Source organism: Eumetopias jubatus, unplaced genomic scaffold, assembly GCF_037043125.1.
Source record: "Eumetopias jubatus isolate StellerSeaLion01/CBP00866 unplaced genomic scaffold, mEumJub1_p1.0 scaffold_9, whole genome shotgun sequence".
In the NCBI taxonomy this organism is placed as follows: Eukaryota; Metazoa; Chordata; class Mammalia; order Carnivora; family Otariidae; genus Eumetopias; species Eumetopias jubatus.
The window spans coordinates 39,647,707-39,671,546 of NW_028274815.1; positions in this window are offsets into that span (position 1 = coordinate 39,647,707).

Genomic DNA, 23,840 nt, shown 5'->3' on the forward strand with positions numbered 1-23,840 from the left:
CAAGAGAGGGAACACAAGCAGGGGGAGTAGGAGAGGGAGAAGCAGGCTTCCTGCTAAGCAGGGAGCCCGATGCGGGGGCTAGGTCCCAGCACCCTGGGATCATGACCTGAGCCGAAGGCAGACGCTTAACGATTGAGCCACCCAGGCGCCCCATGGTTTACCAAATTAAATGCGGATCCTCTAAATGATGATACATTCCATTTATACAGTATTCAAAAATCACATTAATTAGTAACACCATCAAGCTCATTAGAAAAGTCTTTAAGTGTTGGGATGTGCATGGTGGTGGATACAAATTTTCCAAAATTCTAATTTTAGCTTGAATTTCAAATTTTTTCATTGGCAACAAACACTATTTGTTTTTCTTGAAATAATGAGCTCGTGTTACTTATTTTCTAGAAATGCTTGTCAGATACCCAAGTCTGAATAACCATAGTCTGTCAGTCATTCAAGCAGCAGTGGTGTTCCATGAACAAAATTAGACAATCAACACACAACTCAATGATACGTGTGCTTTTCCTCAAGACAAATTGTCATACTTTGGTATGCAACAGTACTTTTTGTGTACTTTTCATTTATTGTAGAATACTAAAAACACCAGTACTCAGGAGTCAAGATTTAATAAAATTGATGATTTTTACTGCATTATCAGTGACATTCTTAAGTGAAGTGGGCATTTTTCTCCCTACTGTGTGTCCTGGTGACTGCTGTAGAGATTGGGGTGCCACTGCCTTGACTGGTGCGAAGGTACCATAGCAGTTTTAACCTTCACTGTTTTTGTACCATCGATGTAAGTTCAACACAGTAAAAAAGGCACATATCTTAGCATTATTATTAAAATTGCCTGGACCTCATGGACCCTCTGCACGAGTCCTGGGAACCCCCTGAAAGGGTTCTGGGTTCTCCCAGGAGTCTGTGGATCATAACTTTGAGCACGACTGGCTCTTCTGTACAAGCAAAAACCATTACCACACCTAGGAAAATCAACTCTAATTTTGCAGCATCATCCAACATGTATGTGGTCCATACTCAAATTAACCCCAATTTTTAAAAGTCCTTTATGTATTTTTTTCTTGTTACTCTTTGGATTCAGTAAAGTTCACACATTGAATTTGGCAGTTATGCCTTTTGACTAATCTAGAACAGTTCTCTCCCCTCCTGCCCCCAAGTTTATGAAGATATAGAGTGTTCTGGATTTGTCAGACTTGTCCTCTTGATGAGATTCAGGTCAAACACTGTGCAGATGGTGAGGTACATCTCCTCCCGCCTTCGGTCGGGAGGACAGAAAGTCAGACTGTCCCATAATTAGTGATACTAAACTTGACCACTTGGTAAAAAGATTTACAACTTATTTAAATCCAGAATTTTTAGTTGTTTTCAGTGGGAGGGTATGTCAGAACATCTTGTCTGATACTGTTAGATGGTCTCCTCTTAATTTTTCATTTTTGAAGTTTGAAGGTTCTATCAGAATTCTTTTGGTTCTAAGAGAAAACATACAATTCATGCTGGCTTACATAACTTGAAGTCTAGAATGGCACTGACTTCAAGTGAGGCTTGATCCAGTAGCACAAGATTCGTAGTGGAGTAGCAGGTTCTCTTGGTCTCTCCCCTGCACCTGTGGTTAAGGCTGGCTCCCTTCATGGACCCAAGATGGTTGCCAGCAGCTTCTGGGGGGGTTGAGTTTCTCACTGATGTCCAGCAGAGAAGAGCATCTTCTGTGGGACACAAGGAAGTTTCTTCTCCAGAAACTCCTAGCAAGCTTCTTGCTCTCCCGATTTTGGCCACACATCTGTCCCTGAGCCAATCCCTGTGGCTGGAGGACAGGATGTGCTGATTTGCTTAAACCATCCACTCTGGATCTGGGGCTAGGGTCAGCTTCTCCAAAGCACAGGGGCTGCAGAGGGCTGGGGAAAGGACACAGGCAAATATCCACCAAGGTTTAGTTTCCACGATAATGTAAAAGACTCTACTGAGCACCTGCTATGTAACAGATTTTGTGCCAAGCCATTCTTTATTCATTCAACAAGTGTGCTCAGTCACCTGGTATTTAGTGAGATGCTACTGTGGGCTGAACGTTGGGCCACCCCAAGGGAAAATGGAGTCATTGCCATCAGAGCAGTTTTCCTATAAGGCTCTGTGCTGTCATTAATACAGCAGTCATGCAAGGTGAGCATTACTATCTCTCTCCCAAACGATAAAACTGAAACCCAGAGAGCTAAGTGGGCAGTCCCAGGTTCCTTAGCAAATTAGCGGTGGAGCTGCATCCAGAGGAACATGATGTGGCCAGCAGCACCACCTGGCCCAGGCCTGGGTGGGACTCGGGGTCTAGATTCTGGTCCCGGCTCTACCTGGAGGGGCTGGATGATTGTGGACTTCTCTTCGTCTTTGTGGCATTGGGGGGAACCTCCTGGCATGTAGGTTCCCTGGTTGGTCACAACCCCCCCATCCTCTGCATCTCCTAGAAGTGTCGACCGCTCAGAGCAAGGTAGGCCCTCTAACACCCCAGAGTCTCAGGAGCCCTGCGGGGTCTTTGATGTTATGATGAGGAGCTGTTGGACAAGAGACTAAGGAGGAGAGACACAGGACCTTCAGGAACTGCCTCTTCCCACTCCTGTGAGGGGAGAAAGGTGGGGATGAGGAGCACTGGATTGGCTGGTGGGGTGTTAGTACGGCTTCGGCCCACCCGAACCCAAGAGAATCAATTTAAGGAGCTGCTGGATATGCTTTTGTCCTTCCTTGGTAGCCGTTTAGCCCAGTTGCTGGGTTTCCTGTCCGGGCCCGGATGGCCCTGCCCACCCGCTCACCACCCCTGTGCCCGCCTCATCTCAGGAGAGGCCGGGATCCAAACTCTGAGGTCAGCTTGGGCTAGTCCAGCCCTGCAGTGTCCTCTCAGGCGGGACAGAGGCTCGGCGCTTCCCCAGAGGCAGCTCATCCAGCTTAATGAGGCTCTGGGTGGGGAGGTGGTTTCCCTGCAGGGCCTGGGCAAATTCCCTGGCTGACATGGGTACCTAAGTAGCCGAGCTGCCACCGCTGGGCTGGTGGCCTGGTGGGCTGGCGGCAGGATGAGGTCAGCTGTGGTTGCAGCGTGCCTGGCACCCGGCAAGGGGCTATGGGGCTGGATAAAGTCACCTGGGGTGGGAGCTCTGGTCTCGGGGAGGATTTGAAGACAGCTTCCTGGGTAGCTGAGCTATACCAGTCCCTGAAGGTCAGTCCTTCCTTTACATGAGTGTGCTACTTGATGGTTTTCAAACTGCTCTCCTTTCCATTGTTGGATACAGGGTCACAAATGCGGTGGCTTCTAAGCTGAGAGCAGCCTGCATATGCTTGTTTGCCTTGCCCTCTTGTCTTTTCCTTTCTTTTCTTTTCTTTTCCCTTTTCTTTTCTTCCCCCTTTTCTCTTCTCTTCTCTTTTATTTCTTGCCTTGCAGTATTTTATGTTTGAATCCCTTACCAACATTTAACACTGAGAGATGTGGCACTTAAATCTCGATTTCTGTCTCCTGTTGGAAGAAGCAGAAGATCTGGCGCCCTAGGATGATTCCAGTGGGGCAGCATCAGCTGAGCTGAGTAGTGGCTGCCCGTGGGGTGCGTGCTCCCAGATCTGCTCAGCCTCCGCCTGGCCCAGTTCCTGCAGGCTGCTGGTGGTTACCGTTTCTCCTCTTACACCTGGTTATTTCCATCCCCAGTATTTCCAGAGCAAGTTGGGGAGGTGGGCATTAGTATCCCCATTTTGCCAGTGAGGTAACCAAGGCCCAAACTGGTTTCAACATGTGATGCAGGAAAATAGTCATGGCCCAGTTCAGTCATGCCTCTGCCACTTAATAGTTCTGTGACCTTGAGGGAGTCACTTGCCCTGCCTGGGTCTCAGTCTCCCCATTCATAAAATGAAGTGTGTGAGGGGGGAGACGAGCAGGTAGCTAAATGCTCCCTGGGGTCTACTTGCCCAGACACCTGTCACTCAGAGTCATCATCGACAGTGTGCTGCTAGGTGCTGGAGGGACACAGATCTGTACCTTGTTCCCTTAACCTAAAGGCAAAACCTAGATCCATTTCAGCACAATACAGATAAGCGCTTTTATTGACACGCCCGTACTCTATATCAGATGTTGTGTTGGCAGTGTGCATGCACTGTTTCATTTACTCCTGACAGGAGTCCTGTGGGGTAGGGAGTACTATTTCCATTTTACAGATGAGCCATCTGAGGTTTTGAAAGGTGAAGGAATTTGCCCAGCTCTTAAATGTTAGAGCCTCGGATCTGTCCTATATCACAGCCTTTGCTTTGTCTTTGCCTGAGCGTTGCTGTATCCCCTGTGTGTGAAAGGATCATTAATAGCGGAAGGCAGTGAGAGTAAGGGTCCAGTGAGACTCAGGGAAATTCTGAGGTCCTTTGGGCTGGACGGGCTGGTCTGGGGAGGCTGCGTGAAAGAGGAGTAAATGGTCATCCAAAGGCACTTTGGATATCCTTCTGCAGGGAGGGAGGCATGCTCCAGGTGGTATGAGGTTAAGCATAGGGGTGAGAATGTGCTAGTTGTGTTCAAAGGACCAGACTGGCTTGAGTTGAGAATTAGTGTAGTGACATCTTGGGAGTTCAGATGAGAGAGGTAGATTTGAGGTCAAAAATACAAATTTTGCTTTTAGGCAGGGGGGAGCCAGGGAGGGTTTTCGTAAGGGGGAGTGATGTGAGAGCAGTGTATTGGTGTCAAGCTTGACACAGCTAGGTTGAAGCAGAGTCTGGGTAGTGGGAATGGAAAGAAAAGTGCTGAGTCGGTGAATCGGGAGGACAGAAGTAATTGACCAGACCTTGAACTACACATGTGAGGAATCAGAAGGAGTTTTGGAAGCCAGCTAGTCCTATTCTGTTCTGGTGCAAGGACTACTTTGGTGACATCTCTGACAGTTGTGCAGCAAGTCACTTCCAGTGCATGAGGGTGGGACAGTTTCTTATGTGTCTGTTAGCTTCTAAAGCCAGCGCGTTAAGGGTGAGGGTTACTTGTGTCTGTGCTGGGGTGGTGTTCCTCCCAAAATTCATGTCCACCTGAGACCTCAGAATAGGACTTTATTTGGGAATAGAGCCTTTGCCAATGTAATCAAGTTCGGATGAGTTCATACTGGCTTAGGGTTGGCTCTAACCCAATGACTGGTGTCCTTATAAGGAGAAGGAAATTTGGACACAGACTGAGACAGGCAGGCAGAATACCATGTGACAATGGAAGCATTTTGGAGTGATGCCTCTACAGGCCAAGGGACACCAGGGACTGCTGGCAATCGCTAGAAACTAGGAGAAGGCAAGGAAAGATTCTCCCTCAGAGCCTTTGGAGTGGGCATGGCTGTATCAACACCTTGGTTTTAGACTTCTAGCTTCCAGAACTGTGAGAGAATAAATTCCTGTTGTTCTAAACCACCAAGTTTGGGGCACTTTGTTAGAAGAGTCCTAGGAAACTAGTGTAGTACCCATTACCTTGGAAAACCCATATTCCCTTGCTGGCCTCCCAGCATAAGAGGAAACAATGGCTACCCAGCATGACTTGTCCTTAGAACACTGGTGCAGTCTCCAGGTTCTCGTTTCTTCTTTCTAGTACTCACCATCATTTTAATAATCCAATATAGAATTTTGCTCTGATGTTCAGGCTCTCCATAATGTAGTTCTAAATGACCTTATTTTTCACTGCTCCCCATGACCATCCCTGCATGTGCCGTGAGCTTCCCATGCCCTGACTTGAGTCATTGCTATGTCTCTGCTGAATGGCACTCCCCAGCCACCAGCTATATCCTATCCATCTTTAAGGCCCACTTTTTCTTCCTAGACCATTTAAAGGTAGGTTCTTGGTCCTGTAGGCTCAAGGCACGCTCTGCTAGCTATCACCAGTCATTGGACAATATCCTACCCCACTGTCCTGAGATAGGTTTTTGTATTTCTTAACTCATAAATTTTTTTTTTTTTTTAACTTCACCAGGATTGATGACTTGTCTCTTGGGCTCAGGTCAGTCCCTTGAAGGTAGGCAGCCTGTCTTTTGCTTCCTTTTCTCCTCCATACACTGTGTACATTTTTTTTCAACTCAACATACATGTAGAGGAGTTTCTAAACAATAATAGATGACAATTTTCGTTGGGAAAGATTATAAAGAAGAAAGGTTGACTTGAAGGGAAATCTTCTTGACCTTTAGGGTACAAACATACTCTGGCTCCTAGAAGGTGATGATATGTCGGCATATATCCTTGGAGCACAAATTCTTTATCCTTTTCTCTGCAAGTCAAGCCTCATTTGTCCAAAAAACAAGAACAAAGTCATTGAATGTTTCCTGTGTGCCTGGTTCTGTGATGGGCCATGGGGAGGTGATAGTGAATAAGACAGGTATAACCTTTATCCTCAATGAGTGTTTAGTTTTATATTTTGTAGGAACACTGACAAAAAGAAAATGAATACTTCTTGACCTGCTGCCAGTAGCGTTAATTCAGGTGGCAAGGTTAGACCTGGAGGTCATGCTAGGCTCTGGCAGCCATGTTTGTATTGAATGACCTGCCCTCTCCACTTGGCTGTGGCTGATTGGATCAAAGTGGACATCTGACTCAGACTGAGCCAGTTTTATTTTTCCTCCCCTGGCAACACAGAAGTGAGGTTTCAAGGTAGCCAGTTGCTATGGACTGAATTTTGCTCCCACAAAATTCATAGGTTGAAGCTCTAACCCCAATCTGATGATATTTGGACATGGTGCCTTTGGGAGATAATTAGGTTTTGATGAGGTCATGAGGGTGGAGGCCCCCCCCCCACCAATAATGGGAGCAGTGCCCTTATAAGAAGAGATACCAGAGAGCTCTCCCTGTGCTATGCAAGGACACAGGGAGAAGGCAGATGTTCATAAGTCCGCACCAGAATGGGGCCATGCCAGCACCGCGATCCTGACTTCCAGCCCTAGAACTGTGGGAGAATAAATTTCCCTTATTTAAGCCACCCAATCTGTAGTATTTTGTTATGGTAGCCTGAGCTAAGACACCAGTTATTCAAGAGGCAGGAGCGGTAAAAGTAAGAGTGAGGAGGTGTAGAGGCTGTGTTCTGCCATGAGGAGCAGGTGGAAGGTGGGCCAGCAGAGGAGGAAGAAGACAGAGATGTTCAGAGAACTGAGGTGGCAGAGATGATGCACGGCTTCCCAGGACTCTTCAGTCCCTGGTTCCAGACACTTGCAAGGCTCAGCTGCCCTGGGGGTCTTGCACCACCCCAGTGTCCTCCCCATAAATTCCCTTTATTGCTTATGCCAACTTGAGTCAGTTCCTGTTCGTTACAACCAAAACATGGTTTTTACATTTCACAGATGAGGTAAACGAGAGCTGCGAGGCCCTGGGCTACATTAGTAAGTGGCGGAGTTCAGGCTGCAATTGAGGTCTTCAGACCAGTGGTCTGCCTTTCCTGTCCTCCCAGGCTAACAATGAACTTGTTTAACAGACCAGGAAGGTTCTGAAACCTTAAGGAGAGATGCTGTTATTCCTCTACTACCAACCTTTTAAAACGAGACTTGTGTTAGGCTTTCCAACATCATATGTGTTTGCCCCTTTTTTCTGTAATCCTACAGGGCTGTCCGCACTTGCATTTTTTCCTTTGAATCTTGCATCTAGGAGATTCTTAGCAGAGCACACTGGCTGACGACAAAGGTCTTCCCAGTCCTTCATGTGTTCTTTACATTTGTCTTCCTTTTGTTCTTGTAATCTGAGACACGTGTTTATCACGAGCTGGTGATCTTCTGAGCTATACGACAGGGAATGCCTGACACCTGTGCCCTGTTTGGTTTCTATATTTATCTCATGATATAGTTTTAAAATAAGCTCATCATTAATTGGAAAATATCTGCAAATAGAAAGGAGAAGTTATTACCATCTGCACCATTTCAGCACAACTGCCAAGAACTAGTAGTTTTCTACTTATGAACTTAATTTGCAAAACTGTATAGCTGCAATTATAGATATTAACAATTTTGTATTCCACTTTTTCCTTCAACATGATAATGTAAACAGTTTTGTGCTATTTCACACACTTTGTGTCATTTTTATGACTGTATCCATTCTAGGAAGCTGAGCACAATTCACTTAAGTGTATAGCAAATCCTTTTTGGCACGAACGGACAATAAATGTGAGATGCCTCTCTGGGGGACGTTTCGTTTCTTTCTGATTTTGTGTGTGTGTGACTATAGGTAACAGTACAGTCTTTGCTTTTGTTTTTCAGATGTTTTCCTTATGCTAGATTTCATAAAGTGGAATTATGGATAAGCAGATTGTGACTCTTTGAAAGGCAATCTTGGGAGTGTCTCAGTGCAAGTAACAGAAATCTGCTTCAGATCAGCTTTAGCAAGAGAGGACATTTATGGGAAGGATGCTGGGGCAGCTCCTGGCATATAAGGGTACAGAGACCGTTAGGACCTCACGAAGGACTGAAACCAGGAGCTGAACAATAGTGAGAATGTGGACAGCTCCTCTTTCTCTTTTAATTCGCAGAACCAGTATCTATTCGACTCCTAACTATGCCGATTTTAGGTTACAATGACGAATTAAAATAAAAACAAAAAACAAAACAAAGACTCAGCTCCTGCACTCATAGAGCATGTCTGTCTGTCTGTCTCTCTTCGCATGAAATGTTCTTTCTGCTTCTCTGTGTTCCATTCCTCTCTCTGTCTCTGTGACATCCATTTTTGCTTTGATGAGTGTTTGGCCAGGTGTGGCCCCCTGGCAGCAGCTCGTCTACAGTCTTCATTTTAAGTAACCTGCAGACCTCTCAGCCCTGGTTCTAAATTCCTGGGGGGGAAGCATCTGAGAGGCCCAGCTTGGGTCTGGGGTTGGGTGCATCAGCTCCAGCTTGGAGGCGGGGTCCTCGGTACCTGCCTGGGGGTGAGGCTGAGTGGTCCTTAGAGGGGAAGGGGCAGCAGGGCTGTGCCAAACAGTATCTGTTCTACAGCCCACTGTTCTCCTCTTTACTAGTGTGACCTGTTGGGGGGAAATGGTTTCTGTTTCTTTCTGTAATGAACTTCTTAACAGCACTCTGGCCATGATGTGGCTGCTTCCAGAGGGAGGATGGGAAGGCCCATTGCGGATTTGTTTGCACTGATTATCAGAAACCTTTGTTGGGGAGGAGCTTGTTGGTACAGAGGGCATTGATGCATTGCTTTTTTTCTTCTGCAGGGCGGGGAGATAGCCAGAGTGTCTGACTCAGTGGGTCTGCCATAGGGCCCGAGAGCCTGCATTTCTAACAATTTCTCAGGTGGTGCTGTTGCTGCTGGCCCAGGGACTGTGCTCTGAAGACCACTGCCCTGTTTCCATCCACGCTGATACCACCATCTGCCACTCATTCAGATTTCTCTCTTTCCGTCCCTTGGCACCCACATAGAGCAGGCTCCAAGTGCCGCATTATCCTCTGAAGTGACTGTCCTGCTCAGTCCTTCTCATTCCTCTGACCACACTGGTTCTCCTCATCATGTCTGGGGGACTTCGAGAACCTTCTAACCGTCTCTCCTCCCCTCTGCTCTGACCAAAAGCAGCCCACCTTGTACATCATAGACAGACTCTTCTGCCTGGGGCCAGCGCTCCTCAGGCCACTCTCCTGCTCGTACCCTCCGGCTCTTACGAATAAAGCTGCTGTGAACGGTCAAGTGAAGTCTTTGTGTGGACATATGTTTTCATTTCTCTTGGGCAAATGCTTAGGAATGGAATTGCCGTGGGGGCGGGCAGATAGTCTTAGTTGCTCTCCCCACCCTGCGAGTCTGTGATTGAAATAATAGCGTTTGGGCATCCAAGCCTGAAGGACAGGTTCTTGGCTCAGAGAGGAGAGAAGGGCATCACAGTGGCTTCTGTGTTCCTTCCTTTTAGTCCGAGTAGACTTATCTTTCATCTAGTTCGTGCCGTCTGTGGTGAGTTTGGATGCACTCATCTTTCTTTGCCATGAAATCTGGGGCTTGGTTGCTAATGGTTTTACAGGAATCACCCCTTCGTTGTATTGGAATCTATTGGTATATTTATGCCACAGGGTGTATGTGTGAATGGATCTTTTCCCACCTTCCTTAGAAAGGGAACTTTTACTCACTGGTTTCCTTCAGTCTTTTTTTTTTTTTTAAAGGCTTTAAAAAATTATTTATTTATTTATTTGTCAGAGAGAGAGAGAGAGAGAGAAAGAGAGCACAAGCAGGGGGAGTGGCAGGCAGAGGGAGAAGCAGGCTCCATGCCGAGCAGGGAGCCCGATGCGGGACATGATCCCAAGACCCTGGGATCATGACCTGAACTGAAGGCAGACGCTTAACCAACTGAGCCACCCAGGCGTCGTGATTTCCTTCAGTCTTATAAATTGCTTCTCTAACCTCCTCTCTGCCCCTGAGCCATTCATTAATTCATTCGTATTTAGTGCACGTGCACTGTTCTAGGAGTGGAGTTCTTCCTACTTCACATCTTCAGTCGCTCAGGCTTGCCACTGAATTTTCCCTCCCCTCATCCCCCAGCCTTTGGATGAGTGCTGGCAGAATGTGCTGGGGGGAGAGAGAGAGCTCCCTCCAGCTGCACTGAGACATTTATAGCCCCCAGCCCATGATGCTGTCTCCTGTTTCTGGGCTTTGCTTCTGCTGTTCTCCCTTTCTGGAATGCCTCCCCACCCCCATCTTCCTCCCCAATCTACCAACCTTGCTCATTTTTCAGAATCTGCTGGGGTATCCCCTACCTAGGGACATTGCTGATTTAGAAGCCTAGCCTTGGCTCATAGAGCGTAATTGTGGGTGTGATGGTCTGCTTGAGTGTTGTCCAGCTAGACTTGAACTTGGCGATGTTTGGGACTGTCCCAGTCATCTTTATATCATGACACTAATGGATAAGGGATCAAATGCTACTGTGGGCAGTAGGACGGGGGAGAAAAGGAAAGGATGAAGAAGAACATAAAAACCACTCATAATTCCATTACTCGGAGATACATTCTGGAGGGATCCTTAAGACTTTTTGAACACAAAAATCTTATGTGAGGGACACCTGGGCGGCTCAGTTGGTTAATCGTCCAACTCTTGATTTCAGCTCAGGTCATGATCTCAGGGTCATGAGATTGAGCCCCGTGTTGGGCTCTGCACTCAGCAGGGAGTCTGCTTGGGATTCTCTCTCTCCCTCTTCCTCTGCCAGTCCCCCACCATGCTTGCTCTCTCTCTCTCGAATAAAAAACCTTAAAAAAGATTTTATGTGAGATTACCATGTATCTTGCTTTTCCACGGACATTACTATATTAATATTTTCTTGTGTCCTGAAGATTTCTAAAGAGGATTTTAGTGACCTCCTAAAATCTTTTAATCAAGTCCCTTTTTTTTATTGTTGGGCATTTATATTATTTTCATTTTTTTTGACATAATAAAAAACCCATGTAATGTACTTGTGCCTTAATATTTGTTTGCCTCTGATGATTTCTTTCGGATGGATTCCCAGGAGTACAATTACTAGGTCAGAGGGTAGCAACAGCTGTTAAGATTTGAAAAATAATGGCAACTTGCCTCCCGGAAAGATTGTAGCAATCTCTGCTCCCATCGGCAGTTTTTGATGGCTAGGCTTTAAATTCTTAAAGAAGATGGAGGCAAAAAACAAGGCACTGATGGCCTTGTAATTGTCCATGGCTTCAATCTGGAGGAAGTGGCAGCTTTTCCTGGCGTCAGGAGCCAAACTGGTGGAGAAAGGTCTGCTGCTGTGCAGAACCTTGGCTGGGAGCTTGGCCTTTCGTGACCAGGGCCAATGCTGTCAGCTCAGCCGCCCCATTCCAGGCAGGACGCTGGGACTCAGGAGCCTCCTGGAGGGACTGCACAGATTTCTCAAGCACGAAGGGAAAGAAGCTGCTGGCTGACCTCTGGGCACCCGGCTCTAGGCCACACTCCGTTAGCCACACATCTATTAATGAGCAACTCAAGCTTCAGGAAGCATGCCTGGTTCTATAAGGAACCAGGAATTAAAGGAAAATGGAGTGTGGATGAAACATTTATCGCTGTTGCTGTGTAGGGAGGTCACTGTTGTGTGTTCGTCTGCATGGGGCCCCCTGGCCAGTGAAGCCCAGCCACAGATGTGGGTGCTGAGGGGTCAGTCACTTGCCTGACAGGGAACTGGACCTGCCTGGAAACTGAGCTCGCAGCCTCTTGGACGTGTCCATCTGTCAAAGTATTGCACATGCTCTGTTGGTATTGCTCATTTCTGGGGACATACTCCTGGCAATGCTGCTGCCACTTAGAGGGCACTTAGGAAATGAAGTCCAATGAACCCTCATCAAGGTCATATTTTCCAGCTGATTGTATATAATGAGGATCATCTCTCATAAATTATGTTTTAAAATTTTATGTTGTAAAACTGAGTGACATGGTATTGTCAGTTAGTCAATTGAAAACATGAATGATGATATGTAATGTGAACAGAGTGGGAGACAGTAAACCAGTACCTGGGGAGTGTAAAACTCTCTTGTGTTAATACCCTGGTCCCTTTAAAACTCTCTTGTTCATTTAATCCTTAAAGTGGGAACTACTGTTATTTCTTATTTCTGTAGATGATGAAACAGAAGACTTAGAGAAGTTAAGTAACTTGATCAAAGTCATAAATTCAGTAAGTGGTAGAAATGAGACGAGAATCTGTCTGTCTGCTCCAGAGCCCCTGCCCTTCTCAGTATTCGGGGTGGGGGGGGTGATTTTACATCTGGCTTCGGCCGGAGCTGGAAGAAAGAGCAGTGTAAGCTGGCTACTCTTATCCGCGCCTAAGGAAGCTAGGGCTGCACGCCCCTGGGAAAGCCTGCATGGCTTCTGCTTGGCTTCTGCTGGGGCCGGGCTGTGCTCTGAGAGGGGCTTAGAGCCTGTGCAAAGGGAAGACCGATGGAGACGTGAAACGGCTCTCAGCTTCTCTGGCCTGAGATCCTCCCTGTGGCTGCTTGTGTTTCGTTGGGGTGATGTGAATTTTCTCGCAAGCATACACTTTTGGTGGTCACCTTATTCATCCTGGGTACTGTTGGACTGGATTTCTGGGTCCCTCAACTCAGGAATGAGATCCTTACCTTTCAGTCCCATCGTAAATTGGGTTTGTTGGTGTTTCTGAGGTGTGAAGGGCTTTGTGCGCATAGATGCATAAAATCTACCGTCAAAGAGGCCTTGGTCAGTCCCAGCAGATGTACATTCAGGTTGGAGAGATGAAGGCGAAGGAGGCCTGAGCTTTCGGACATCAGTTGTCAGAGGTCTATCCTATCTTCCCCTATGATCCTCTGCCTTGTTTCTCAAATTCCACATATCAGTGAGATCATATGATAATTGTCTTTCTCTGATTGACTTATTTCACTTAGCATAATACCCTCTAGTTTCATCCACGTCATTGCAAATGGCAAGATTTCAAATTTCTGATGGCTGCATAATATTCCAGTGTGTGTGTGTGTGTGTGTGTGTGTGTGTGTGTGTGTGTACCGCATCTTCTTTATCCATTCATCTGTTGATGGACATCTAGGCTCTTTCCATAATTTGGCTATTGTGAACATTGCTGCTATAAACGTTGGGGTGCAGGTGCCCCTTTGGATCACTACATTTGTATCTTTGGGGTAAATACCCAGTAGTGTAGTTGCTAGGTTGTAGGGTAGCTCTATGTTCAACTTTTTGAGGAACCTCCATACTGTTTTCCAGAGCGGCTGCACCAGCTTGCATTCCCACCAGCAGTGTAGGAGGGGAAGCCTGGTGTTCTTACTTCCTCTCCCTGCCCCCAGACCCCAGTCTCACCACTCTGCCTCTCTAGCCACATCTGCTTTATTTTCTGTATGTGTGTGTGTTGCTCTCTCTGTCTCCAGATTTTTACTTTTCATGGGCACCCACTTTGGCAGTCAGTCCCCCCTTCAAGTATCCAGCAACTACTAACTCAAGTTTCTCAGCCCAAATACCAGCCCCTGGGAGATAGGACCTGACTGCTCAGGATGGGGGGAAGCAGATAGTGTGAATGTGGGTGCTGGAGCCCATGCCAGCAGTTGGGAGGGGAAGTTCTTAAACGAGGGGAAGAAGGAGGGCTGGATGACACCCTGTTGAAGGGAAAAAGACTGAGTAGACCAGTATGGCTAAAGAGGTAGAATCTGGATCGGACCACGAAATGGAAGCTCCCGGGTAACAGATTTCAGGTCAATAGATGAAAGAGTTCTAGACTGGTCCAAGGTGGACAGGCTGCTTTGGGTGATAGCTGAGTTCCTGCATTTGCAGCAGTTCAAACAGAGTCAGGAGTAGCATCCTGAAGGGAATCCAAGCACATGCCAAGGGGGGGCCAGATGGCCCTCAGACACCCCTGTGGTCATGACAGTCTGGCTCTGAGCAGTCACCTCTGCCACAGGTACTTCTCCTCTACTCTCTGTGCACAGAAAAAGATACATATACAAGTATTTTATCTGCATACCAGTATTGGAGGGACATACCCAGAATAGCAGTATTTTGGCTACTGTTATTGCTAGTGATAGGATTGTGGGTGATTTTTATTCTCTTCTTTTCTATAATTAACTTTTTTCTACACTAGACATAAACAAGTAGCATAAACAAGTTATGTTTATGTTAACAATAAGCAAGTTAAACCTAGTCATTGAATTTCCCTAGACCAGTATGTATTGTCTACTCTGGATGGTATTGTTGCCTACGAAAGATGAACAAAATGTGCTCCTTGCCCTTAAGAAACTTACGGCCTGTGGGGAAGGGCTGATAGAATCACATATAAATCAAGCTGACAGGAGAACCATATTAAATGCTAGTAGAATATAACAACGTGTGTGAAAGGCACATGTGTATGATACAACCCTCCTTCTAAGAAGCTCAGAGAAGGGTTTCTTGAAAAGAGTAGCACTGGATCTGGGTGTAGAACAGTGGTTCTCAACCAGAGGCTGTTTTGCCTCCAGGGGACATTTGTCAATATCTGGGGACATTTTTGATTGGCACACCTGGGATGGACGGAATGTTACTGGCATCTGGAGCTACTGACATTCAGAGCCTAGGGATACCGCTGAACATCCCACAGTGCTCAGGGCAGCTCCCCCCCAACAAGGAATTATCTGGCCCCAAAGGTCAGTAGTGCTAAGGCTTCTAATCCAGTGCATTAGAAACATGTGTAGGATTTGGCAGGCAGGGGAAGAGCATGATAGCATGGTACAGTGGCAGAAGCACAGGGATGTGCGCAGGGATTAGTGGAAGGCACATGGAGCTGAGGGTGGGGCATGGCTAGATGGTGGAGGCCCTCGTTTCCAAGGCGAGCAGTTTGGATGTTTTCCAGAGGGCAGCAAGGAGCCACAGAAGGTTTTTGAGTGGTAGAATTGCTCCGTCAAGAACGATGTCAGTTCTCGTCACCCCCACTTTACTCCTTGCTCGTCTGCACACCTCTCTTCTCCTGTCTTCCATCCCAGTCCATCCATTCTTTGTTTTCCTCCCATCTGAAGGAAAGCTCTGTTAGCACTCTGCCTTGCTGACCATTGATTCCCATCTGCTGGTGACAAACGGATACAGGAAAAAAAAAAAAAAAAGAGTCCCCCTTTGACCACACTACTTCTTGCTGCAATTTCCAGGAATATACCATAGTGAGAGGTGACTGTCCAGGTCTGTCCTGATGGCCTCATAGCAGCTTTGGTTTTTGGCTTATCACCATGATTTGGGTGTGTGCTAACATGCTCAGACTATCTCAGGATGCAGAGTGAGGGTCGGGGGGACAGTTCATGCTCAGTGGCGTCTGCACTGTGCAGGCAGCCAAGCAGAGACCAGGGCTTGGACCTGGGTCAGACTGCAGTCATGGGATGAAAGAATGCCTGAGCCAGGGGAAGGGGTGCCCCAGAACACCACAGCATGCTCTCCCCATCTGTTCACTGCTGGCTCGCCAGCAATAAAACAGTTCAGGACATCTACTGTACTAGGTCAGTACAATGTGTACCCGTAGGTCAGCGTTTTCTGAATGAAAGAATGAGGAGCCCCAGGTCTGGGAGACAGGGGTGGGGCGTTGTGATGGCTCAAGATCACCCTGCCAGGTGGGATCAGAGCTGAACCTAGAACCAGGGTTCCTGACCTGCAGCTGGGAGCCCTTCTCCTATGCCACTTCCTCCTTTCAGTGCACAGGGCCCCGGAGGTGTCATCCTGAGGCCAGGCCCCTTTACGCATGCTGTATGCTCCAAAACCCTCCTGTTCCTTGAGTTCCACAGCTCCCCAAGCCAACCAACTAACCAACCAACCAACCCACCCTAAGAAACAACTTGCCTTCTGTACCTGCTGCCCTGGCAAGGGAGCTGGAGAGCTACTCTATGCTCAAATGTCAGAGACTGCCAGTTACTTAGTTATACCCCTCAGGGGTATCTCCAGGGATGCCTCAGCCCAGGCATTTCTTGAGACCAGGGGGTGGGAGGTAATAGCCTGGAAGTGCTGAGGTTCTGGCCATCTCTACCATTTATAGTAAAGCCTTCTTGGGTCTTCCTTGGGAAAGGGAGTGGGGTGGACTTGCGACTTGTTTTCTCTCTTTATTTTGGAAGGGACCAAGACTGGTGTCCTCTGAGATCCCCCAGAGCCTTTTGGGAAGAGGCATTACCCTGATGTCACACACAGAACCAAGCAGTGGACTGGGGAGTAGGCTACTTTGATGATTCTCCTGAGACAGTGGGTCCCCACCCCACAACCTCCAAAAAAGTATCTGTGTTGAAATGTCAGTGTTCTTTTCCCCACACCAACCCCCAGGGAGAATCTGTCTTGTGGGCAGTGGCTGTCCTTGGTCTTCCAGCTACAGGGCATTCTTGGGTCTTACAGGCCTAAGGGCCTGACCCAGCACCACCCCAGGGCCAGTTAAATAACTCCCAGTGCCGAGGGCCCTGAGCCTCTGAGGTTGTTCCTGCTTTGCAAGCAGCTTAGGGTGCAGGCAAATTTACAGCCAGGCCACAAACCCCCTTCACAGGTGCTGACCAGCTCTGTGGTCAGGGAGAGGCACTGGGCATTATGCGTATGGAAGATCAAGTGGAGCACAGCGCACAGCCCAGAGTGGGTACTGGGGCTGCGTGTCTGACAGGCTTGTGGCACATACTCCCATGGGACATCCCGAGGGAGAAGTGGCTGTCCCTGACACGGTCCCTTACCCTTGTTTGCTTGCAGCAGGAACCAAGTTATGTTCTGGTTGGCATGAACCTTGGTATGTGGACCTCTGCTTTGGACGATCTCATTCTTAATTAACAGTCCTTGTGATAACTTAAAAAGATTTCCTCAGCAAAGCCCACAAATAATGTGACACAAGTAATGAGTGACCCAAATATTTTATTGATTTTGTGGCATCAAAAAGGTGAGGACCTCAGTGATTTTAGCATTGAAGCTTTAAAATCTCATATTCAAGTTCCAGCCCTGCCACAGACTTACTGTGTGCCCTTACCCCAATTATTATTTAACTTCTCTGATCCTTATTTCCAGTCTTCGCGGTAGAGACTGTAATCATGCCTACTTGACAGAGTTTTTGTACAGTGCCCAAACCCATGGCCAGCACGCAGCAAGCATTCAGTACACTTATTATGGTTATTATGTGATGTTAACTTGTTTCTTCTGTGAAGCTTTCCTCCTCGGTGTTGGCCCCCTGGATTACAGGATTTCCCTTACTAACCGCTCCCATAGGCCTGCCCTATGATTGGGGGCGCACAAATGGAAAGAACACATATTGTTTTCATTCTGAAGCAAACAAAATTTCTTCTGTCTCCAGCCTCAAAGCCAACTCTTTCAGTCTGGGAATGCTTCTCTCCTTCTCAGTGACCTGGTTTTATCCATTCTTTCTGGATCTGCAGAAACAAATGGCACCGTTGTTCAAGAGTAGTTTTCGGGGCGCCTGGCTGGCTGGAACGTGCAACTCTTGAGCTCAGCGTCGTTGGTTCGGGCCTCATGTTGGGCGTGGATCTTACTTAAAAAAAAAAAAAAAAAAACAACCAGTAGTACTCATTATGTGGTTAGGAGGCATAGCTCTATTTTCTAAACAAAGCAAACTTCTATTCCAACTTCTTAACTATTAAGTGGTATTCCATCATACCTTGTAGAGCAGTACCAAAGATTACCTTTACAAGCATGGAAAACAGTCCGGGGCCTCACCTCCCTCACTCAGGGCTGGACTGCGCCTGGTGGTGGCCAGAGCCCCTGGAGCTGGGCAGCCAGCACAGCTGAGGGGTCCACACTTGCTGGCCATCTCGGAGGACATGCTTGCATCGTCAGCAGGGCAGGTGCTCCCTGTGCGGGGTACAGGCTGGCCAACCCTGGAGGCACTTTAGGAGAACATCCAGCGGGGACCCTTCTCTATGAGCCATCAGGTGTGTTTGTTCACTACCTGTCCCTCATAATTAACGTAACTCCCTCATAATTAAGACATGCACTGGAGATTCTCCCCTCAGAACTTAAATTTCTCTCCCTGAAGGAAACTTGGGCTGTTTTCTAGCTTGCTTTCCTTTCTTGGGCTGTTGTGGTCTAATCAGGGAGGCATTCTGGGCATGAGCCAGACCATCTTTGTTCTTCTGTGGGCATAGGAGTCGAGTGTAGACAAGTCCTCCTGCCCCTCCCTCCCCTTCAGGTGGGATGATGTCACTGACTGTACTACTTGCCCCAGACCTTTCTGCGGACAAGCCCAGTGGCCTGGAATCATAATATCCTATGAACCAGCCTCCTCAGATCCTTTCTGGAACAAATCAAGGTATAAAAAAATAAGTATTTAAAATATCAACAGCAGGAACCTATTTAGTGGTGTAACTTCTGGGTAGAACATAATACACAGCATTTTCTTTCTCCACAACCAGATCATTTAGAAAATATATTTGCATTGCTTGTTAATGTTCATTCATTTTATGTCATGATATCCTCTAATGAATTGAGATGACAGTGCCTTCTAAAATTGGTACATTTTCTTTGGTTTGACAATTTCAGTGAATTAAATAAATAGCATTGTACCATGAAACAGAACAGATGTAACTTGAAAGGCTATATATTCCATTTTTTCTAAATTTGCTAGGATTTTTTGTTAGAATTTGTTAGGATGAACCACTTGTGGATTCAATGAACTAAAGGCTTATACAAAGTAAATTCTGTTCTTTTAAATTTTCAAATATGGATGATTTTAACAAATATTCATGTCAAGATTTTTTTGGTTCATAAACATCATACATTTATTTTATTTTATTTGTGGTAAAAAAAATAAGAAAATTTACCATCTTAACCACTTTTAAGTGTACAGTTCAGTGCTGTTAAGTATATTTGCATTATTGTGCAACCAGTCTCCAGAACTTTTTCATCTTGCAAAATTAGGAATTGAAGCTCTGTACCTGTTAAACAACAACTCCCTGTTTCTTCTCCGCCCCCCCAACCCCTGCCAAGTATCATTTTACTTTCTGATTCTATGAATTTGACCTATCTAAAGTAGTATCTACATAAGTGGTAGATTTATCAGAGGGAGTCTACTCATATAAATGAAATCATATAATATTTGTCTCTTTTGTGTCTGGCTTATTTCGCTTAGCATGATGTCCTCAAAGTTCATCCATGTTGTAGTATGTATCAGGATTTCCTTTATTTTTAAGGCTGAATAATATTCCATCATATTTATGTTAATATTAATACTTATATTTATATTTATTTACCTCACACATAAAATCACATTTTGTTTTGTTTGCATCTCTTGGCTCTTGTAATAATGTTGCTATGAACATGGGTGTGCAAATACCTCTTAGAGACAGAACCATTTTCAATCTTAGCTATATTCTACTCTGTTAACTTGGCTTATTTTAGCCACCAAAAGCTCAGTAACTTGACATATAGGACCGGCCTCTTTTGGCAGTCTGTGTTCACTTGGTATCATGGAATTGTAAGCCTGAGGAATGCAGCCTCAGTATAGCTGATCGAGAGAGTTGGAAGGACTTGGTTCATACCTGAGCAGGTGTATCTGCCACAGGCCCACATCCTTACTGCAAGGGAAGCTGGAAAAGTGAGCATTAACCATTTTCAGCTTCAGGTATGTTAAGGTGAAAAACTCACTACACAAGGTGGTGGGGGTCATTATTATTCAGGGAGCCAGACGAACGATAAATGCTTGTAACACCAGCTTACCAGCATCTAGAATTTTCATATCACATTAGGCCACAGCTTTCCTACTTGCCTAGAATGGCTTGGTGTGGCTGAGGAGATCACACCAGGACACATGGGTTTGGGGTAGTGGACCTGTGGTGTAGGACCACCAAATTCCTGGTGCTCGTGTCATCTCTGGAAACCCTGGAAAGCCTGTGCACTTTGGTCCATGCTGGTTCCTCTCTGTGGGTTGTCTTTTCTACCTCTGTGAGCTAGGACCAACTCTTTCCTTTCTGTAGAGTTCCACTTGAGTCCAACGCCTTGGGAGCCTGCCATTCTTCCTCTCTTGATCGTCTCTTGCACTTGTTACAGGGGTGGGTCTAGTTTCATGGGGCCTGATGCTTTTACAGTGGAGAGCAGGAGTTTTTTTCAGAAAAAGTCATAAAAAATTTGATGAACATGGGGATGCCTGGGTGGCTCAGTTGGTTAAGATTCTGCCTTCGGCTCAGGTCATGATCCCGGAGTCCTGGGATCGAGTCCCCCATTGGGCTCCTTGCTCAGTGCGGAGCCTGCTTCTCCCTCTGCCTGCCGCTCCCCCTGCTTGTGTGCTTGCTCTCTCTCGCTCTCTCTCTGACAAATAAATAAAATCTTTAAAAAAAAATGTGATGACCACATTGCTAGGATTCCTCCCAGGGCCCATGCAGTTGAGGAGCCCTGAAGCTTTAACTTGATTAGCTTCACTATAAATCCATTTCTGCTTGTATTCATTATCCCCCCTCCCCTCTTTTTCCCCCCATTTTAAAAATTAGAGGGGGCATCTGGCTGGCTCAATTGGTGGAGCATTAAGCTCTTGATCTCGGGGTCATGAGTTGGACCCCCACATTGGGTGTAGAGATGGCTTACATAAATAAACTTTAAAAAATTAGAGTACAATTTGCATACAGTAAAATTCACCATTTTTATTGTGTAGTTCTATGAGCTTTGAAAAATGCATATAGTCATGTAGCCACTGTCACAATATAAATATAGAACAGTTCCATCTCCCCCAAAATATTCCCCAGGCCCTCTTGTAGTCTTCTCCTCCCGCCCCAGCCTTTGGCAACTCACCTGTCTTCTATCTTTACAGTTTTGCTTTTTCAGAGTGCCGTGTAAGTGGAATCACGCAGCATGTAGCTTTTTGAGTCTGGCTTCTTTCACTTAGGCTAGTGCATGTGAATTTTGTCTATGTTGTTGTGTGCATTACCTACCCTGTGCCCAGCACTGGAGATGCTTAGACGGAGAAAGCCCAGTCCTTGCCCTTAGAGAGCTCTTAGTCTAACGGAGGAGGTGCTTGGGCCCATCATCACAGGCTTTCCCTTTGATACTTAGTGTATACACAGCTTTTGCCCTACTGCCTGTCTTGTTCTGATATACCTGGCACCCCAATCATTTTGTGATCATTCTGAGGATAAAAATCTCTGACCTTCTTGAGGTATTGTATTGGACGGGAAAGAGCAAGGGGTTTGAAGCCAGGTGGACTTTGAATCCAGCTCACCCACTTAGCAGCTCTGTGACCTTGTGTTGGACTCAGAATTTGGCACAGAATGTACTGAATAGACATCTGTTGAATGAATGAATGAAACTTCCTTAAGTCTCAGGTCCCTCCTGTGTAAAAAGGGAATAATAATCACACCTTCACCTGATTGCTGTGGGGATCAGTGCCTGGTACAGTGCCTGGTGGGCATCACTAAAGATTTGTTCCCCTCTCATTCCGTAGAGCCCTGTGATATCCATCCCCAGACAGGCATATGCACGTTGTGCAGACCTCCAAGCGGGCTGGCAGGATGACACCAGCACCTGCTGGGGATCCAGGAAGGGCACAAGCTGAGCAGACAAGTCCCCAGGAAGCCCCCACAGGTACCAACCTCGCAAGTCCAGCTCAAAGAGTCCCTCCCACTAATTCCTGGACCCCATCAGTCAGTCCTTTCCTCTCACCAAATATATTCCTTGTAGGGGGATTCAGAGGAAGTTCACAGGAGGAGAAAACCATAACCCTTTACCGGGGGAACCCCTGGCTGAATGCCAGGGCTCTGGCTCTCAGACCCAGGGTTGGGGAAGGGGCATGAGCTGGGAGATGAGTGGCCACAGGGTGGTCATTGTGAAGAAATCTGTCGTCTCCTTCAAAACATACTCAGCAACACTCAACACAATGGTTGTTATCAATCAGTTATTTGTGCAATTACCTGTGTGCTGGCTGCCTTCCCTACCAGAGGACCCAGGGCACATACTAGATACTCAAATATTTAATATTGAACAACAAATATTTTGTGGTTAAGAATTGGCATTTGAAGTTACTATTTCTATAGAAAGAAAGGGAATTAATATTTGTCAATCATCTGTGGTGTTTCTGGCATGTTAAATCTTTACCTGCAGTCTCATTTAATCTGCATAGTGGCTATTGAAAATAAGTATTTTGGTCTGTACACTTAGGGAAACTGGCTCAGAGTCATTCAGAAATGTGCCCTCAGTTCCGCAGGTGGTCAGTGATGGAGCTGGATTCAATCTTAGGTCTGATGCCAAAGCTCAGCCTCTAGATTTCTTAAGAAGGGAAATCTCTACAATTCAAACTTAAAAAAAAATATTCAGACTGATACTTGAGCAGGATTTGAGTGGGTTGGATTGCAGAGTTTAAAGCTTAACAGCATGAATTGAAAATTTGCAGAGTGTTTTTTCCGTTTTGTGCTTTTCTAAATTGGGTTTGGTAGTAATTCTGTAATCCAATTTAAATTGGGGTTTTTATCACACCGATTACAAACAGCTCTAAATAAGCAGTAAACCCCCCTCTTTGTGCTAAGGGAGGCAGTGTGGGCTGGAAAATGTTTGTGGACTTGGAGGCAGGAGGCCTGGGTTTGAATCTTGTTGGATGGGGAGGGCCTTCTGCAGACCCTGGAGCACTTTAAACTTCAGTTTGTCATTGTTTCGTTGTCTTCATGTTCACTGCTTATCCCAGAGAATTGTGGTGTGTGTCAAACGAGCAAATAAACAAATAAGATGTTTGTGAGGGGCATAACCCCAGGAGGAGTTTTGTGTGTGTAATTTGTTCCAAATCTGGACAGGAGTAGGGGTGTGGGGCACTGCGGGAAAGAAAGACTACAGAGAGAGGTCAGCAGAATCACATGCCAAGGAGAGAATGATGCGATGTGGCTTATTTTTGTCCTGTGCAGATCAGCTTGAGTTGAAAGAGAGAGCCTTGTTTGTGTGAACAGTGTATGTACTTGGAACCTTGTAGTTATATTGTCACTCGTGTCAATAAATATATAATACAGGGCCAGAGTCGAATTCTCTTAGGCAAGAAAGCAGGCAATGTTCTCTCTCTCTCTGGTCCTCATCAATCCATCCATCCATCCATCCATCCATCCATTCAGGGATCACTGCAGGCTCTGAGCCACGCATTGCAGTCAATAAAGCAGCAAATCATGAACAGTAGAGTCAGATAGACCTGGATTTGAGTCTGGCCTCCTCCCCTGACTAATGTTAAACTCAAGTTATTCAGTTTCACTAAACTCCAGTTTCCTCATCTGCAATACAAGAAAAACAGAAATACTTGTTTCATAAGGTTATACGAAGATTAAAAGTGATAATGCTTTTAATGAAATTTGCACAGATCTTGGCACATAATGACCATTCAATAAGTAAATGGTAGCTTATACATCTTAATATAACTGCCAAGAAGCCAAAATGCATAATAGGCTAGTTCTGCTGTTTTCATATTTTCTCCTCTATCCTCTTAGAAGGTCACAGTGGGTAAGCAGAAGCAGAGTCCCAAGGGTTGGGACCCA